This window comes from Podarcis raffonei, chromosome 8 (assembly GCF_027172205.1).
Source record: "Podarcis raffonei isolate rPodRaf1 chromosome 8, rPodRaf1.pri, whole genome shotgun sequence".
NCBI lineage: Eukaryota > Metazoa > Chordata > Lepidosauria > Squamata > Lacertidae > Podarcis > Podarcis raffonei.
This window is the reverse complement of record NC_070609.1, coordinates 40,509,299-40,527,676: the sequence shown is the minus strand read 5'-3', so window position 1 is coordinate 40,527,676 and position 18,378 is coordinate 40,509,299. Positions and strand designations below refer to the sequence as shown.

General features: G+C 44.3%; 1 protein-coding gene across 2 annotated transcripts in view; it reads left to right on the top strand.

Moving 5' to 3' along the window:
• Positions 1–8,323: 8,323 nt before the first annotated feature.
• The window catches only part of SMPD3 (sphingomyelin phosphodiesterase 3), a 128,774-nt gene continuing 118,719 nt past the window's right edge, over positions 8,324–18,378 (top strand). The window contains exon 1 of one of the 2 annotated variants that reach the window (XM_053399520.1): positions 8,324–8,521. The gene's annotated coding sequence lies outside the window, so the exon portion shown is untranslated. The remainder of the gene's footprint in view (positions 8,522–18,378) is intronic. The other variant, XM_053399521.1, reaches the window with a different exon arrangement.

Sequence of the window (18,378 nt, the reverse complement as noted above, 5' to 3'; positions counted from 1 at the left end):
AAGGAGTATACAAATACTTTGATGAAATAATAATAATTTTTTTAAATTAATTTGATTTCTTACCTGCCATTCACCCTAGGGTCTCAGGGTAGGTTACAACAATTTAAAAACACAATATTAAAAACAGTTTAAAACAAATTACAATGCAAGCTGGGATACAAGCACAGAGAGAGTCAATTGCTAGGGTAAAATGTTATGCCTTAAGCATACAAGCGAAACTATATAATGAAGGTACTAGGCACATCTCTGCGGGGAGGAAATTCCACAACTTAGGGGCTGCCAGAGACAATGCCCTCTCCTCCCACCACCCAGATACATGAGGGCAGCAGAACTACCAGGAGGGAACCTACTCCTGATCCCAGCAGTGAGAATTGGTCCAACAGAATCTGAAGGGCCACTGGTGACCTACCCCTGCTTTAATGAATTAAAAGGAATAGTTCATACTGGAAATAGTAGAGAATAATTAAATGAAGATATATGATTGCTAAGATGTATAAGACTGAATCAGGTAAGTGCTGGAGATGCAAAGAGGTGGCGGGAACGTTCTTTCATATGTGGTGGGCTTGCAAAAGGGTAAAAGAGTATTGGAAAATGATCCATAATGATTTGAAAAAAATGTTTTAAAGTACTCCCCCCAAAAAAACCCAGAGTCCTTTCTGTTGGGGATAATTCAGACTGAAATTCCCAGGTGTAAAAAAAAAAGAAAGTTATTTATGTATGCTATCACTGCTGCCCAAGTTTTGTTAGCCCCAAAATGGAAAACGAGCGAGGTCCCAACTGAAGAAGAATGGCAACTTAAGTTGACAGAATATGCACAACTCGCAGACTTAACATTTAGAATAAGAGAATGAGAACAACACATGTTTAAAGAAGATTGGAAAACGTTTATTGAATATATGGGAAATAACTGTGTACAGCTGAAAACGCTGGCAGCATTAAGATAATTCAACAGTGTAAATAAGTTTTGATGGATGCAACAATGGAATACTGGATGGTACAGTTTTTGTAAAATATGCAGGGATTTATGATATGTGAAATGAACCATGGAAAGAGAAGAAGGGAAGTCATTGATATCTTAAATTGTAAAACAGAAAACTTAATAAAATATATATATACAAGAGAATAATTAAATGACGGGGTTGGGGAGTCTTGCACACTCCCACTGATGTTATAACATTGCAGTGGCCTTGAGCGGAGACTGCCAGACTGTCTCCTTAATGCCATAAGGACATGCTGCGCTCCCTTGGTCCTCTTTAGCTTTGCTTCCCGTTCATGCCTTGACCTTACCTCCAGACTTGTCTCAGCTTCAGGCTAGGCCTGTGGCTAGATTCTGGCAGCTGGGTTCGACAGAGAGCTATTTACCCAGAGGATTTGCCTGGTCCTTCTAGTGCTGCAGATGCAAATAGTCAGGATTTTGTGGTTTTTTGCCAAGGCATCAGAAGTAGGTGGATTAGGCTGGAACCCTTAAATTGCGGATCTTCTTTTGTTGCCTCTCTGATGATGCTCTCTGCAATTATGCACATCGATAGAAGGATTAAGATAGAGAAAGTTTAGCACAGGATCACGGGAATGTAGGAAGTTTCCTTGTATTGTTCCTGACCATTATTCCATCTAGCTTTGCATTGTCTACACCAGTGATTCCCCAAATATTTTCGGGCCACTGCCCCCTTGGCTCCGTAAACTCATCCCCAGCTCTACCATATAAAAAGCATTATCCAAACTAGCAGTTTTCATGAGCCACCAAGGAAGATAATAATGCAATAAACTTCAAAACAGTAACAGTTAATCACACACTTATTCAAAATTCAATTCAATTAATTCAACAAAACTGAAGAACTTGGTCCAGTGATACTAGCTTTTCTAAATCTGATAAGTCATTTACACCTCCAGTGCCCCCTGCCACTGCCTTGCCTCTTAGTGACCCCCCCAGGTAATCCTACCACCCTTCAGGGGGTGTTGCTGCTGCTCACTTTGGGAACCACTGCTCTACACCAGGCATAGGCAAACTCAGCCCTCCAGATGTTTTTGGGACTACAACTCCCATCAGCCCTAGCTAACAGGACCAGTGGTCAGGGATGATGGGAGTTGTAGTCCCAAAACATCTAGAGGGCCGAGTTTGCCTATGCCTGCTCTACAATGACTGGCAGCAACTGTTCAGGATTTCAGAGAGGGGGCATTCCCAATGTACCTACAGATGCTGGAGATTGACCCTGGGACAATCTGCATGCAAAGCAGATGCTCCACCACAGAGCAACTGGTTTTCTCAGTTCCACTGGGACTTATCTGCTCCAAATTGCTTTCACTCTGCATTGGCTTGTCCACCCAAATTTCCTTCTATGAATTGGCACTAAGACAGAACTGCCATTATACATACGTGGGATGACAAAGCACTGCATCTAGAATGCCATTCGGTTGCAAAAGCAGCATCGCCAAAATCCAAGTTTGCCTCAGTGTTGGAACTGTGATATATGCCAGGGGGCGCTGTGTTTTCAGTGCACTGCTTTTTGGACCTCTTGAAGTCCTGTCGTTCACATGCTGTGCTGCTGAGCAAGTCCCCCCCCCCCCCATTCTTGTTACGTAGCAATAAAGTGCAGTTGTGTTTGAGACGCCTTCTCTTTCCTGATTTATTCCCCTGCTACCCCAACATGAACACCCCTCCCTTTGCAGAGGCCCAAAGTTTCCGCCTTGTAAAGTAACAAAGTCCAGACTGCTGACATTGCTCATCTGCTAGGTCACACCTGCTTCTTCACTTCTTCACCCTTCTGTAAACAAAATCTATTCTCACACACACACACATATACATACACACGTAACTGCTCTACCCTGGTTGCCATGCAGTTGCTAATGTATAAGTTATTTCTTATCAAAGTTGATCCAACTGGATTAAAAATGGAACATTACTTTTAAAAGGATAGAACAGAATAAAGCATTATATGTGAATATATCACGAGCATAAATGTCTTTTTAACTTACTAGGTTGCCAAATACACAAGTTGGCACTGGTGCTTCTGCTTATTAGGTTTGCCAGCTTACTAACACCATGCTTAAAAATATAATATGCATTTTCATCATGACAGGGCAGCCAGTCAGAAAACCCTGTGTCTGCAACATTTTTGCTTGTTACAGGATCCCTACACCGGGTCCTTGGTATGTGTTTGTGTGAGAGAGTAAAAGAAAAAATCCTGTGCTGTGTGTCTCAGGCCTGATCACCCATGGCATACACAGCAAGGATGTTGTTTAAATTTGACAATACCATTCCACTCCAAACTGGGTCCGTGAAACCCTCTCCCTTTGGAGCCCAGGGAAACCCATACAGCTACATCGCTACAAATTTCTAAGAAAACTCTGAAGACTCTTGGTTCCAGCTTGCACTTAGATAATGTGCCTTGCAAAAGGATGTTTTAAAGAAGCTGCTGGCTTAACATAAGTGTCAGGAAACAAGAGCTTGATTCCTTGTCAAAATGTGAGTCATCTGCTCCCTGAGCCCTGCGGCATTAGAAAATAGTGGCCTTGTTCCTTATAAGAGCACACACAGCCCACATTTTCACCTTCATAATTTCGGTGGGTGATACCATCACAGGGAGACTCAACATTAAAAGGAAGATTTACACAGCTCCTGAGGTAGTTGATGAAGGAGAGCCACAATAGGCGTCACAATCAATCCTAGAGGTTAAAAAACCAAACAAACTCCAGAGCAGTCATGAGAGTGAAGTTTGAACCTGAATTTGAAGGGGCAGTTTTAACCTTGTGTTAATACCGTGATGAGAAACCTTCTTCAGATCTAGGGTCACTTTTCTTTCTGGGCAAGATTCCAAGGGGCACATCATGTCAGTGGTGGGTGGTGCCAGAGGCAAAAGTGGGTGGAGCAACTAATGCAAATTCTACCTTTGTACAGTAGGCTAGTTTCTACACCTGCTCAGACGCATTGTTCTATTTGGGCAAGCAGGAGGCATTGACAGAGTTCAAGGACATATCCTAGCCAGGCAAAAATACTTTCAGGGTGTGAATCAGGGCAGGGGAGAGGGGTGGCGTAGGGAGAGATCCAAGGGCCAAACGGAATGCTTGGGAGACCATTTTCAGCCCCTGGGTCTGTGGTTCTCCCTATCAAATTGTCCCTGAAGCTGGGGGATGTGGGAGTAGGCAAGTCCCTTTATCACCCCTGTGTTTTCTTCCAAGGGTTTCTTACAGTGGCACTGGAGAACGGTAGGGGGGCAATTTAGATCAGGAAAACAGCACTGGGGAGCACAGGGCTGCTGCAATCAGAATTGCCTCCCCGCCCCCTTTCAAGAAAACCAGGAGATCTGATTACATGCAACATCTCTTCTGGCTGTTATGAAGCATAAGGCAGAAGGAAGAGACACGACAGCAGATTTGATTCAGGATAAATGGCAGAACTTCTTATGCCCTGTCTGTTCAGCAGGAAGCCTTTCTTATTTTTCAAGAATAGAAAGTCTCCCTTAATTTTACTGTATTTTGCAGCAATGTTGTGCTCAGCCACGATACCATTCTGTGCCATCCAAAGTCATGTTGCAGAATATAAAAGAGTGATTAAAAGGTAATTGCTGGTATTGGACTGAAGAAAGCTTTGCAAAGTTCCAGCTGTGTCTTCAGATGCTGTCAAGAGCTCCTTGATTCCTTACTCTCCCCTTCTGCTTTACAATAGAAAGTGCCTACCGGGCCCCAAAATATTGTCTGATTGAATCTAATTTTTAGCCACTGACCGAAACTGTATTGATGAATAATATTCTTGAGCATTTGTTTTAATTTTTTTAAGTGTCTGCCATGTAAACATCATTAAAACAACAACAGCAGCTATCTAACCTTCAATTTTATGTGTGCATATATGCATTAAATTAATTTAACACACATTTATTAATTGGCTTATTTTAAGAGGAGAAAGAATGCGTCACAGAAGCAGTTAAAACTACAACAACCACAACAAAAACATGCTGTGGGGGTGGGGCTACACAAGGAACCCCTAATTTGGTCTCTTCACCACAACCCCCTGTCTGTCCATCTGTCCATCCGTCTGCTCTCTACAGGTTTGGCTACTTCTTGAGGTATCACTGCCAAGCTTGGCATGAGAGTTCCCAAGATGGGGGTGGCCGCCTTCAGGCCGGAGGCCATTTTGAATTCAGGTGGCAGACTAAAAAGTGACCTTGATGTGATTTCGTCCAGTTTTTGGCATAGGTTCTGCTATCTCTTGAGATATCGTTGTGAAACTCTGCATTCAAGTTCCTTAAGTGGGTGGGGGCAGCAGTCTTCATTCATGTCTGGATACTGGGCACCATTTTGAATCAAGATGGCAAGCCCAAATGTGGCTTTGGCACAACGTCACCCAATTTTTGGCAAGATGGGTCCAAATTCAGAAATTACACCATCCATTTAAAAACCGCTATTATATTCCTTGGGTTCTAAAAATTCCTGGGCAGTGCTAGGCACTTCCCAGCTAATCCTAAATAATCCTAATCCTGAGATCCAATGTAGGATGGTAGTGGCCCCGGTTGTACAGCTAGAGCCTTGGCAACTGCCCAAGGATACTGGATGGGAGCACCAGCCTTCCCAGCCTGCCATCAACCTCCTAAGATGCCTACATGCCAGGTGGATGTTCATTTTATCCATCCAAAATCTGCCTAAGGACATTTGGGGAAACTCTGACCAATGCCTCAATCCCATTCTTCTGTTTCTGTTCTACTTTTTGCTCTTTCTCAGTTAAGAACATTGTCTTCCTTTTCACTGTACAGAATTTGGATTGTTCTCTTAAAATGTTTCTCTCCCCCCTCTTTTCAAACTCACTTATAGAGCAATTTATTTTCACCATATTGCTTTGTGTGCTGACTGCACTTGGAACATTGTTTGGGGGATAAGAACTCTCCGCTCCTGTTGCAGCTTGAGAGCTGCCAAGATTCACTGAAAGAGCCTCATATCACACTAAGTGCACCCTTAGCAAGGAGAAATCCAAAGCAGTAGTAGAAAATGGCAACTGGTTCTGGCTCAAGCCTCAAGTCTGAAGGGGCTTCTCAGTTTGTCCCCAGAATAGCCAATGGCTGTCAATTATATTTTATTATTACCATTAGTTTCAAGTGGCTTTCAGTGTTGTTTTTTAATAGAGATACTGAATTATTTTTTAATATATATATTTATTCTCTGTTTTCAGTTGTATGTGTTTTGAATTATGCTGTGAGCTGCCTTAGGTTCTGTACCAGAAGAAAGGTGGGTTATATATGAATAAATGTGTTAAATGAAGTCCTACTCGGAGCAGACCTATTGAAATCAATAAACCTACATTATTATTATATTTAACCCTGGGATCAATGGGCATAGGGTAGTATACAAATTTAATAATAAATAAATATCTTGGGGGGCCCCTGCCCCCCGGTCCAGGACTCAACAAATTAAAATACAAAAAGGTAAAAACATATAAGATAATCATTAAAAGGTAATTCAACTCAGTCATGTTTGCCCTAGTATAGTGGCTGGAGAACTGCATTGCAAAATCTGGAGAACTGAGAATTTTAATAGAAGGCTGTGTTTCGGTTCACGTATTGTTTGGGAAAGTGTGAACAGGCTTGCTTTTTCTTTAAATGCAGACGGAATCCAATTTCTTCCCCACCCCTATCTTCTGAAGCACCCTGAAGGATGCTTAAGGGAGATATCCGTTCTCCTGCAGGGACACAGCAGGATTGCTGGGGTTCAACTTGGGAAGCCACGCTGCAACTTTAAATTTCCTGGTGTGATAGTGGCCTCACTTCATCCCACCCCCTTGCTTGTCACTCACCTGCTCCACTGCCTGTCATGGCAAGGGGCTGTTGAGAATCCTGGACCTCAGTAAGCAGAGAGGCAAAGATGCCTGGATACAGGCAGCAGGGAATGAAATCAGAGGGCCTTTCATGTGCATCAAAATCCTCCCCAACTCCAAATGTTTGCCTGCAGATTCAAAAGATACTAATTTAAATTGTGATTTTCATGCAGTGGTGGCCAACCTGGAGGGCTTTAAAGGGGATGCATGGAGTATATGGCTACCAATGTCCACTAGCCATTACGACTATGGACTACCTCCAGTGTCGGGGTGGCAAATATCTGAATACGAGCTGCTGGGGAACATGAGTGGAGAAAGTACTCATGTCTTACTTGCAGGCTTCCCATTACAGCATTTGGTTGGCCACTGTGAAAACAGGATGCTGGACTAGGTGAGTCTGATCTGGCAGGTTTCTTGTGATGCAAAACATCAACGTCTCACAAGTTCATTTCAGCTCTATTCCAGAAAGCTGAGGAAGAGACACATGATAATAACAGTGCTCCATTTCACTTTTTAGCAATTATGTGCATTTATACATCTGGAAGACACAACTGGCCATATGGTTGGCTTGACCACTAGCCTCAAGGATTAAAAAAGAGCATCTGGCACTGCAACATCCTTGCTTGCTTTTACTCTGTCCCTCCTAATTACCTCAAGAGGCATCTTTATTTATATCCTCAACTCTGCTGAGTGCTGGATTTCAGATGCTCTGGCTCTCCTATCCCCACTGTAAACCAGATGCTGGCCTGGGGACTGGAACCACACTGTTTGCAAGGGATTCCTGCTTTCAGGCCACTCAATAATTTTGTTGAAAACTGATTGCTAAAAAAATATGTCCACAGGCATATTTGGAAGTACAGCAAAGGAGTGTGTATGTATGTATGTATCTATCTATGTATTATTGTATTTATTTATATCCCACCTTTTCCCCCAGACAGGGACTGAAGGTGGCTTACAGCTTAAATAGAAACATGTACTTAACTATGTACTAATAAGATTGTGCTCAAATTCAAAGCAGAATTCAAGGGGTTATAATTATTATTCCACTTCGCATTTCCAAAGAAATCATGGCTTTAATACCAACCCAGTTCTTACAGCTACCCCTTTGAGACCCCCTCCATGTAAGTTTTAAATGGACCTCAGTCACTTTCTTGGTTACAGGACCTTCCCTCGATACCTTATCACCTTTGCACACCAGGAGATAGGAGCCTGGCTGTCTCGTTGGGGGGGGGGAATACCTCCTGGCAGGCAAGCACTACAAATCCCAGGACCCCCTGCTGCAGAGGCGCGTGCGAGAGAGCGATCCGCCGCAGAGGTGGCTGGGAGGTGTAGTCCAAACCTTCCTCTTAGACTCCCGCTTGGGAGAAATAGTTTTCTCCTTTGGCTGGCGTCACTCGTGTGTGTGTGTGTTTTGGGGAAGAAAGAGGGGGTGGAATTGGAACGATCGCTTCAGCATCAATCAGCCAGGCGGCGCATCCAATGGGAGAAGCCGGGGGCGGAGTTGGGCGGGGATGAAGGATGGAGCCTGCGGTGGCCACGGCGGCGGCGGCGGCTGGTGCAAGAGAAGCGACGCGCATGGGTAGGCTGTGTGTGGAGCTGTTCAGCGCAAAGGTGCTGAGCCTCGCTCGCGCTTAAGGAGGCTCCGCCGGCTGCTGCTGCTGCTGCTGCTCCCTTGGCTGGCGGCATGGGACTGGGATCCGGCTTCCTCCACTGCCACGCACAGTAAGCGATTGCACCTATGCAAATATACATAAATGTGTGTATGTGTGTATACGGATTTGAGAAAGGGAGCGATCCAAAGGGACCTCGCTTTTCGCGTGGCTGATCTGCTCGCCTTCCTGCTGTTGCGCGCGGGTGTGGAGTTCCAGCGTGGGGAAGGCGATCTGGAGTAAGGAAAAAGGGAACGTGGTCCATGCTGCTGCCCTTCCTCAAGCGCCTGCCTCTGCTGTTCCGGAAGGGTGTATGTATTCATATCCTTTGTGTGTTTGCTTAAGCCTCGGCGCGCACAGACACTCCTTGCGTCCAGAAGGCACTGCGAACAGGCGAGCAGATCGCGGCTTTATTCCTTTTATGCACTGAGGCGGGGTCACGCGAGTGGTGGCGAGACTGAGGATGCCCCCACCTCAATTATATTTTTTTAAAAAAAGAATAACTTGAGGGGTGCGCTGAGTCGGTCCACAAGTCCCTGCAGGCACGTCTGCGGGGAGATAGTACTATGCAGGGTGAAGCGTGGAGTAGAGTCACTACTACAGCCATAATTAGGAGGCGGTGGGCAGCCCAGATTGCAAAATGGTTCCCTTGCATCGTACAGTCCGTCTCACCAACCTGCCTCCCCCCACCCCTCAAATCTCCCTCAAAATCTCCGGTTAATTTTCTTCCACAGATTAATATTTTTTCATTCAGCACTGTTTGACTGAGGTAGGTGGGTGGAGAGAAAGCTAAGCTGGGTTGGGCGTTGATCCCTCGGAGCAGAGAGGCGGTGGGGGAAATCCAGCGTGGCTGTGCTTATGGCCGAACGGCAGACCTGCCCTCTCCTTTGTGATTTGGTTTTTCCTTTTCTTTCATTTTTTGCTACTGTCTGTTGCACACCAGTGGTTCACGCCACAGACTTCTGTGCCTAGCGACAGGGCTGGCTGTGAATACTGAGCAATGCCATATGCCATCAAGCCAGGAACATTGCCTCTGTGCTGATATCGCACCCCTCTCCCGGACTCTCAGTTCTGGTGCCCAGATCAAGCTTTTGTCCCGCACCGGGTGGGTTGTGCTGCCCGCAGTTCTGGTGCTGGGTAGATTATTGTCGCCTTACGGTTTTCTCAGTCGCCAAGGAGTAAAAAGAGGTCAGCAGCACAGCAGGGGCAACTCGGGGAAGTGCTTATCTGGGCGTGGAAAACGAGAGACAGAGAGATTGAAGTTTAATCAAGGAGCAGCATGCTTTCCATGCCAATGAATCATGGGGCCACGCAAATACCTTCTATGATTTGCCTTTGGCTGTGGGGGAAAGAGATGCAAAACTAGCAGAGAAGCCCTGCCTAATCCAGGAGGGAGCCAAACGCAAACCAATTAGCTCTCTGCCATATGGCTTTGTCTTTCTTGCAGCCTACCTCTGGACTGTTCTATCCAGGATGCCCATCTGACAGATAATCTGCAGCATGCACTGCACTGGAAGTCAAAAGTACTCAGAATATCTGTTGATAAAATGGTCAGAATAAAATGTGTATCACAACAATAACCAGCCAGGACCCAGAACAAAGGTGGTTTATTTCAGGATAAGCTGGTGGGTGTGTATCTGTATCTGTGTGTGTGTGTTTTAATAATGTCAGCCATTTTTATTTGATTTGATTGTTGCATGAATGGTTCTGTTTGCCATTTTCTTTCTTTTTCTTTTTAAAAAAGCAAAGCTCTGTGCTTCTTTTGTTGGTGTGTTTGCCCATTTGGCTCTTGTGCAGGCTTCTCTGCCTGAAAGGCTTTCCTGGCAATATTTTGTGCATGCCCCCCCTTTTCTTTCTGGGATCCTGCAGGAACAGAGTCAAGAAGATTTCATATCCAGCTGGGCATTTTTGTATCTGGCAGCTGACGTGTGTTCAGAATGTGCCAGTGTAAGAGCATCTTGGTCAAGAAGAAAGGCTTGCAGATCAGTGAAGGAACAGAGAAAGGGGAGGTCCCTTTGGGGTTGGTGTCGTGTCCTTCATGTTTCCAAATACTCTTTGTGATTCTTGGGATTATATCATTCAAAGTAACTTAACGAATCTGGTCCTTCTTTATATACCTTAACTGCCTTGTTTTACTCATGATTACTGTGGTTGGGTTCACCACCACCTCGCCCCTTCTTTCATGCTTCTAGGGGGAGTGGAGAGTCTTGGCTCACTGTAGTAGCATAACACTTAAGAGTATAACTGTGAGTGCAGAACGGGGCGGGGGGAGATGATAATCAGTCCAGGTTAAATAAACCCATATAAAGGGCTGTGGACTTTATTGTGTGCTTAAGATGCCAATACCAATGTTCAGATGTTGGGGGGGGGCACCGCCATGTGTAGTAAAATGCCTGCTGTATAAAAGGATAATTGGCTAACTAGGTATAGCATAGTGTCAATAATGGAACATTCCTAGCCTCTGAGTCAGGCATAGGCAAACTCAGCTCTCCAGATGTTTTGGGACTACAACTCCCACCATCCGTAGCTAACAGGACCAGTGGTCAGGGATGATGGGAGTTGTAGTCCCAAAACATCTGGAGGGCCGAGTTTGCCTATGCCTGCTGAGTTGTCTCCAACTAAGTTCTACTCAAAGTAGACCTACTGGAATTGATGTACCTAAATTTGTCATGTCCATTAATTTCAGTGCGTCTGCCCTGAGTAGACTTCAGTCGGAGACAACCACCTGTCTTTTCGACCCCTTTCAACAGAATGAATAAGTGTTTCCTTTCAGTGCATCCATTTTAGAGAATGGGATTAATCAATATATAGAGCATGATACTCTTAATCTCAAGGTCGTGAGTTTGAGCCCCACATTGGGCAAAAGACCCCTGCATTGTAAGGGGTTGGACTAGATGACCCTCATGGTTACCCTTCCAACTCTACAATTCTATGATTATTGTTTTATACTGTCCAGGTGGCCACCGTTGTACCTGTGGGTTCGTTACAAGGAGTAGCTTAGGAATTCAACCATGTAGTTATTGAAAGTAAGAAATCAGCCTCCAGATCTGTCACTGTTTTGACACTTTACGGGAAGCAGGTATATAGTTCTTATGCCGCCCACAGAAGCATAGGAAGCTGCCTTATACTGAATCAGATCTTTGGCTCATCTAGCTCAGTAATGGCTACACTGGCTGGCAGCAGCTCTCTGGGCTTTCAAACAGGGAAGTCTGTCCCAGTCCAACCTAAAGATGACAAAAAATTGAACCTAGGACTGTCTGCATGCAAAGCAGATGCTGTACTACAGAGCCACAACCCTCACTGTACAGAAAATAGAGTCAGCTGAGAGATAAAACAGAAGAGTAGATCTCCCATGTGGTACTGGGCTTTACTGTTTCATGCTACCCAGCCTTTCTCAACCTGTGGGTCCCCAGATGTTGTTGAACTACAACTCCCATCACCCCTAGCTAGCAAGGCCAGAGCTCAGGGATGATGGGAGTTGTAGTCCAACAACATCTGGGGACCCACAGGCTGAGAACCACTGCTTGAAACGGAGGGGAGGGGTGTCAGTTGTATAAATGCCATACACACATTAAATGCACTATTCACGCCTAAAATTAGCATGTCAAGGAGAAGGTTCTAGGCTTGTACTTTTTGACCATATCTTAATTAAGAGGTAATGTTTTTTAAGTGAAGATGTTTCAAACACGAGTCCCCCCCCCCCCCCACAGACTGCAGTGGTACATCTCGGCACAAGGGTTCTGCTCATCTGGTCCAGCTCTTAGAACCACTTTCCCAATGTGTCTAATGGAGTGCTTGCTGCGCCCACAAGAGCAGCTCCCAAAACACTAGAGAGGAGGGACATGGTGCCTTTCAGGTGTCAAGGGACCTCAGCTCTCACCAGTCCCAGCTAACATGGCCAGGGATTAATGGGAAACTGGGAGCCCAATAACATATTGAGAACCACAAGTTCCTCACTCCTGCACTAAAGGGACATCTATAGGCACATATTGCCACTGTCACTGGCCCCCTGGTCGCATCCATAATGGACGTATGCGGGTGGGGGGATACACAGCACATTTGTGTTGCCTGCATGCATGTTGAGGGAGGGGTGCTCCCATATCAGGGCTGGCCCAGTACATTTTGCTGTTGAGCCAAAATGGAAAGTGCTGCCTCTCCCACCTTGATGTCACCTTGATACTGACTCTTCCCCGGTCCCTGATGCAAGCTCCTCTTTTGCTCCCACCCCAACTGCCGAGAAAAAGGGGAGAAAAAGGAGGCTTGGAAAAGAGGCTGAGTAGTGTGCTGGTGGCAGTGGGGGTGGACAAAGACAGAGGAGGATGTGAGAGGGGGGTAGGAGGCAGTGGAGGAGGTGGGCAGTGAGCAGCTTGCTCTTTGGGGGCCCAGATCTGCCTTCCCTCTCAATGGTCCTGAGCCTGCCGCCCTGAGGAATTGCTTCTGCTTTCTTCATGGGTGGCTTGCCCCTTTCCCATATTGTTGAATACGGGAGTGAAGAACGCTCAAGTAATTTCCAAGTCTGAGCCCTGTGAACCCAGGCTCCGTCAAGACCTGCCCTTGAACCCTGTTTAGGCAGTAGGGCGGTTCATAAAAAACTTTTTTTTAAAATGGCTGCTCCAAAGGTCTTATCTTACTACACTAGGGATTATATAGCTATATCTGAAATTTCATGCATATCAGTTAATATCTCGACCCTCCTCCACAAAAATAGCTGTTTACTTGGCCGTTTTCCTATGTCGTGAAGGCTGAAATTTCAATTCAGTGGAGCAGGGTCAAGATATTAACTGATATGCATGAAATTTCAGATATAGCTATATAATCCCTAGTGTAGTAAGACCAGACCTTTGGAGCAGGCATTTTCAAAAAATAGTTTTTTATGAACCACCCTATCAGGCAGTGGTTTTAGATATGCCTGCAGCAGCATGCTACAAAAGGCAAAGTTGTTGCTTTCCACAGCTGTCGCCTCGGTTAAACTCCTTTCCCCTGGCGCATACCCTGCCCAAGAGACATAGCTGAAAGGCAGTTTGCTGCTCTCTCTTTTTGCACTCAAGGGAGCCTCCCTTATCACTTTAGACCTCGCTCAAGAAATTCTCCTTTGTAGGTTTGTAGTGGCTTCAACAGTTTGGCATCTGGGTCAGGGCTAACCACTTTGCCCCTCCTGTTACTGACTTAACAAATCCCGGTCTCCCAAGTAACCTAACCCAGCAAGGAACAATAACAGATATAAACCTTTGTTTTTGTTTAAGCAAGCTTGCTGCACCCAGACTTGTAAATGTGGTATGTTATTTTAATACACCATTTTGTTTTATGATGCGTATGCTAAAAACTGCTGGTTTTATTTATATTTTGGATTTTTTAGATAGTTTTTAACATCTGATTTCATCAGTAGTTAAAGAATAAAACAAAATAAAATGCAAGCACAAAGCCTGCAGCTTGCACAGAATGTCACATGCAACATTACCTGCCTAAAATTGTGGCTGTGTGCTCAGTGCAATGTCCCTCTCCTCTGCACCCCAGCAACAGTTCTCAGGGCTCACTAGAGAGAAAGAATGTCTATTAAAGCAGGATGTTTTGGAACCCAGTCCCATGTTGCTAAAGAGGCAGATCTGAAGAGCTTAAGGCCACTCGTTTGCCCTTGCAGGCATCTGTTTCTGCCAACTGAGGAGGACACTAAATGCATCTGATGATGTAGACCAGCCTTTCGTAAACTTGGGTCCCCAGATGTTCTTGAACTACAGCTCCCATTATTCACAAGCACTGGCCATGCTGGCTAGGAATGATGGGAACTGTAGTCCAACAGCATCTAGGGACCCAAGGTTGAGAAAGGCTGATGTAGACTCTAGTCCACCAAAGCTTTGCCTGTAGGTCTCCAAATCAGTTTGAAAATTCTTTTTTTTAAAAAAAGTCATCATGAAAATTCATCAGCGTTGCAGTCCATTCCCCTCCCCCCCAATATGTATGTTTGTATGTTATTGTCATCAATATATCTATTTTTAGGCTCACTTTACTGGAGGGTATCCATTTTTGTACATCTAACTGGGCTGGAGAACTGCATTGCATTGCATTATCTTGGAAAGTGCTAATTTCAAAGGATGCATTTCCATTTGCGTATTATTATTTTTAGTGCAAATTAGTTTGATTCACATTTAATTCCAATTTGAATCAAATTTCGCTCCCATCCCTACGCCAGATTCAATGGTATTTTTTGTTGTAGCAGACTGATTTGAGAACCCCTCTGAAAACCATGATTGCATTTTGCATAGAACATCCTCTGCGCGAGAGATGGTGGGTGCTCTGATCTTTTTGTTTTCTGCTTTCATTTGATTAGAAGGTCTGTCTCCAATCTTATTTTTAGCTTCGCAATTTTGCCACTCGACTATCATATTCCCAGGACTTCAGCAGCCCAATAGATGAACAAGTATTTCCTTTCAGTGTTTACAACTGAATGCTTCCCTTGTTGCGCTAAAATACAGGACAACTACATGACAAGGGAATGTCGCTGAAGCACTTTCCGTGCTAACCTGATTGAACAAGGAAAACAGAATCATACTGTTGCCCAAGGCAGGAGACACATTAAAAAGAAACTTCAGGCTACGATTCTAGATACACTTGCTAGGGAATAGGGTCATTCAGACTGGAGAGCCATGCAGACATGGAACATTTGCCCAACAGCCACTCCGTGTGATGATGAGTTCATATGGGTGGCAGCCTAATAGGCTTGATCTTCAGCATTATTTTATAGATTTCCCTCATCTGTTAGGCAACGTATTTTGTGTGTGTGTGTGTGTGTGTGTACGGACCTATATCTTCTCACACCAGTTTTGCAAAGAAATCCTGCAAACACCCTCCTTTTGCAAACTTTCTCCTTTATATCTCAATGTTCTGGGGAAATGATCAGCTGATATAGCAAAGACAACTCTGGCTACATGGTTACTTGGGAGTAAGTCCCACTGAATTAAATAAGGTTTACTTTGGAGCAGAGCTGCACGGGACTGAAGTGCTGATATCACATTTTATACAGTAGAGGTTTGATTCCAGGGAGAACTATGATTCCTGTTATCTGTCTGTCTATCATCTGTCTGTCTGTCCATCTGCATGTCTATCAATATTCTTCAGGGTGTCTTTTAACCAATTGATTAATCAATCCAGTGAGCTTGCAATGTGCATTTCTACGAATCATGGGAAGCTGAGCAAGGCATATCTCAGTGAGTTCCCTGGTGGAAAATGACTTTGCCTCACCATGCACCTCTGCAGGAAAGGGGCCATAGACTAGGGGAAGGTTTTTAAGTAATGCAGTGCAAAATACTGGGAGGCTGCACATATGGACTAGAACCTTACAACCTGACAATTATTTCATTATCTGTTCATTTACTTACGTAGTTACTTATATTCATAGCCTGCCTTATAAACATTTGCTATCTGAATGAATACAGAATGAATATAAGATTATAAATACACTCCACCAACAACTTGCATGGGAATGAGGTTCCAGTGATAGTGTGCATATCTTGGAACTGCCCCCACATGAGTTACCTTACCTTCTGGAGGAGGCACGCCAAACAAGTCTTACCCCACAAGCAAGGCAGCTCTCTGGGCTCTGGGACACTGTCAGGAGACATTGCAGGGCCATCTGAGTTCCTGCAAAATCTCTCGAGAGCCTTCAGAGCCTGTGCAAGAGCCTCCCAGAGCAAAGCAGAGAGCTTAAAAGTGCCTTCCATGCTGGGAAAGCCCTGTGCAAAAATAGCTTTTAAACCTTCCATGCACCTTCCATTGCACCTTCCATGCATCAAATCTGCGTGATTTCAACTGGCTGATCTTCAGCCGTGTAACATGTGGGAGTTGCGAGTCTACTGCACAGCCAGAGCCGGCCTGCCCATGAGGCGGGGTGAAGTGTGTGCCTCAGGCGGCAGAAGTGCAAGAGGTGGCACTTTGCCTGCCCCACTGCCTCCGCCAAGAGCAAGCCGTTCCAACACAGGGGAGGCAGGGCCAGAGGCAGTGATTCCCATTTCTCCTCAGGTAGTGAAACAGGTGGCTGCCTCTGTGTACAGCCACAATACAACATTTGAAATCAGAATGCAGCAGAGGGCAGCAGAAAATAAAAACTAGGCTGAAACAAATTTACTAGTTCACAACAGATTTCAAAGGCGAAGACAAATTTTAAGAGGCATGCAAAATTTTAAAAATGTATTTACCTCACATCAAGTTGACAAGAAGATAGGCACTAGGCCATTCTTTCGCAATCCAGTTGCCACCACGGACACCTGTAAAAAAAGGAAGAGAAAGGTTCAGAAATTGATAGATCCTAAAGAGAGATCTTTATCAGATACTGATGTGAAAATTCAGAACATGGGGGGTTGGACTAGATGACCCTTGGGTCCCTTCCATAATTCTATGATTCTATAAGCAGAATAGTTCTTTGATTTCCTATGTTCCTAAGTGAGGTCCTAGAATAAGAGATGTTGGGAAATGCTATTGTACATTCATTAGGGAAGTTTGCCCAAAGCAAGATGGACAGAGTCGTATTTGATTTAATCTAGCCCTCCATGAGGACTGTCATTTTACTCTCAAAAAAGAAAAGAAAAAAGCACCCATGTGAGGGGCTGGTTTTATAATTTAAGGTCTTGTGGCAACATCTATCCAATCTGCTTGCTAAACAAATGCTTTGTTAATATGAAGCAGTAAACAGAAGGCCTTTCATACCCCTAAATCTACTACAGCAATAACAGTGACTTAAAAAGTATGGCTTTTAAGTCCAAACACTGGCAAACTGGAGTTATAATTTAAATGTAAGTAATTCCTGAGAGGGATATTTTTGCAAGATCGAATCCAAAACAGGGTAAGGTACTGCAGAGACAGCTTCTAATTCTCCTTTCAATGAGTTACCATTACACTGCCAGGGTGTCATCTCAATGAAAAATGAAAATTAGAGGCTGCTCATGTTTCAAAGAGGTTTGTAGTGGTCTCAGGATTTTGCAGAGGCTGAAATGGACAGGTTCATTCATTTCAGTGGGCCTGCTCTGAGTATAACTTAGTTGGATACACACAAGCCATATATTGAACAGAATTAGCTTTGGAGTTATACATATTGTTCTTATAATTTCATATATAATCTGCACCATTTGTCCTTGATAGCTCATTGCGCTTGGGCGATCTCAGAATGCATGCAACAAATTTGCATTATCTGCTGTACATTTCCAGGATTAAAATTGATTTTCTGCATAGAGTTTGTTTAGCTTTGTAGGTATCAAATTGTGTCTCCCTAATTGATACATTTAATGAAGTTAGACCATATTTGTAGATGTGAGGGGAGGAAATGCCCTCTCCACTGTTTACCTATGTAGATCAGGGGATGAAAAGTTGTTCTCAGCATGCACAGAGTTGTGTGGAGATGGTCTTGCAGCATTTTAGGTGAACTTAAGCAGAAGTCCCACCAGGCTGTTTCTGGGGCTACAAGACTTCCCTTGTGGAAGCGGGGGGGGGGGGGGCGGGGGGCAGAGGAGATCAGTTTAGAGATGAAGGAGGAATCAGTTTTAACAGATTTATACACAGAAGCTGGTGTTTCTGATCCATCCAAGTTCTACCTATACGGGGCTACCTCTTGCATCAAGTACTTGCTTATGTCTGTACATCATTGTAAAGAAAGAAAGAAATCCTGACTACGTAAGTGCAAAATGACACAGAAAAGAAATATGTATATTAGATACATATAAAATAGTCAAGCCCCATGCAGTACTATATTTCTGCTGCATAATTTTAGAAGTATAATTGCATAGGTATTTTAATGCAGTTATATTTGTTATTTATGTGCTGGTTACCGCAGGAAACCTGAAGTGTATTGGTGTGTGTGTGTATGTGTGCGTAATATTAAAAGTATAATAATGTATATACGTAATATATGAGAAATTTTAGCATGTGTGGATAAGTGCACCACTG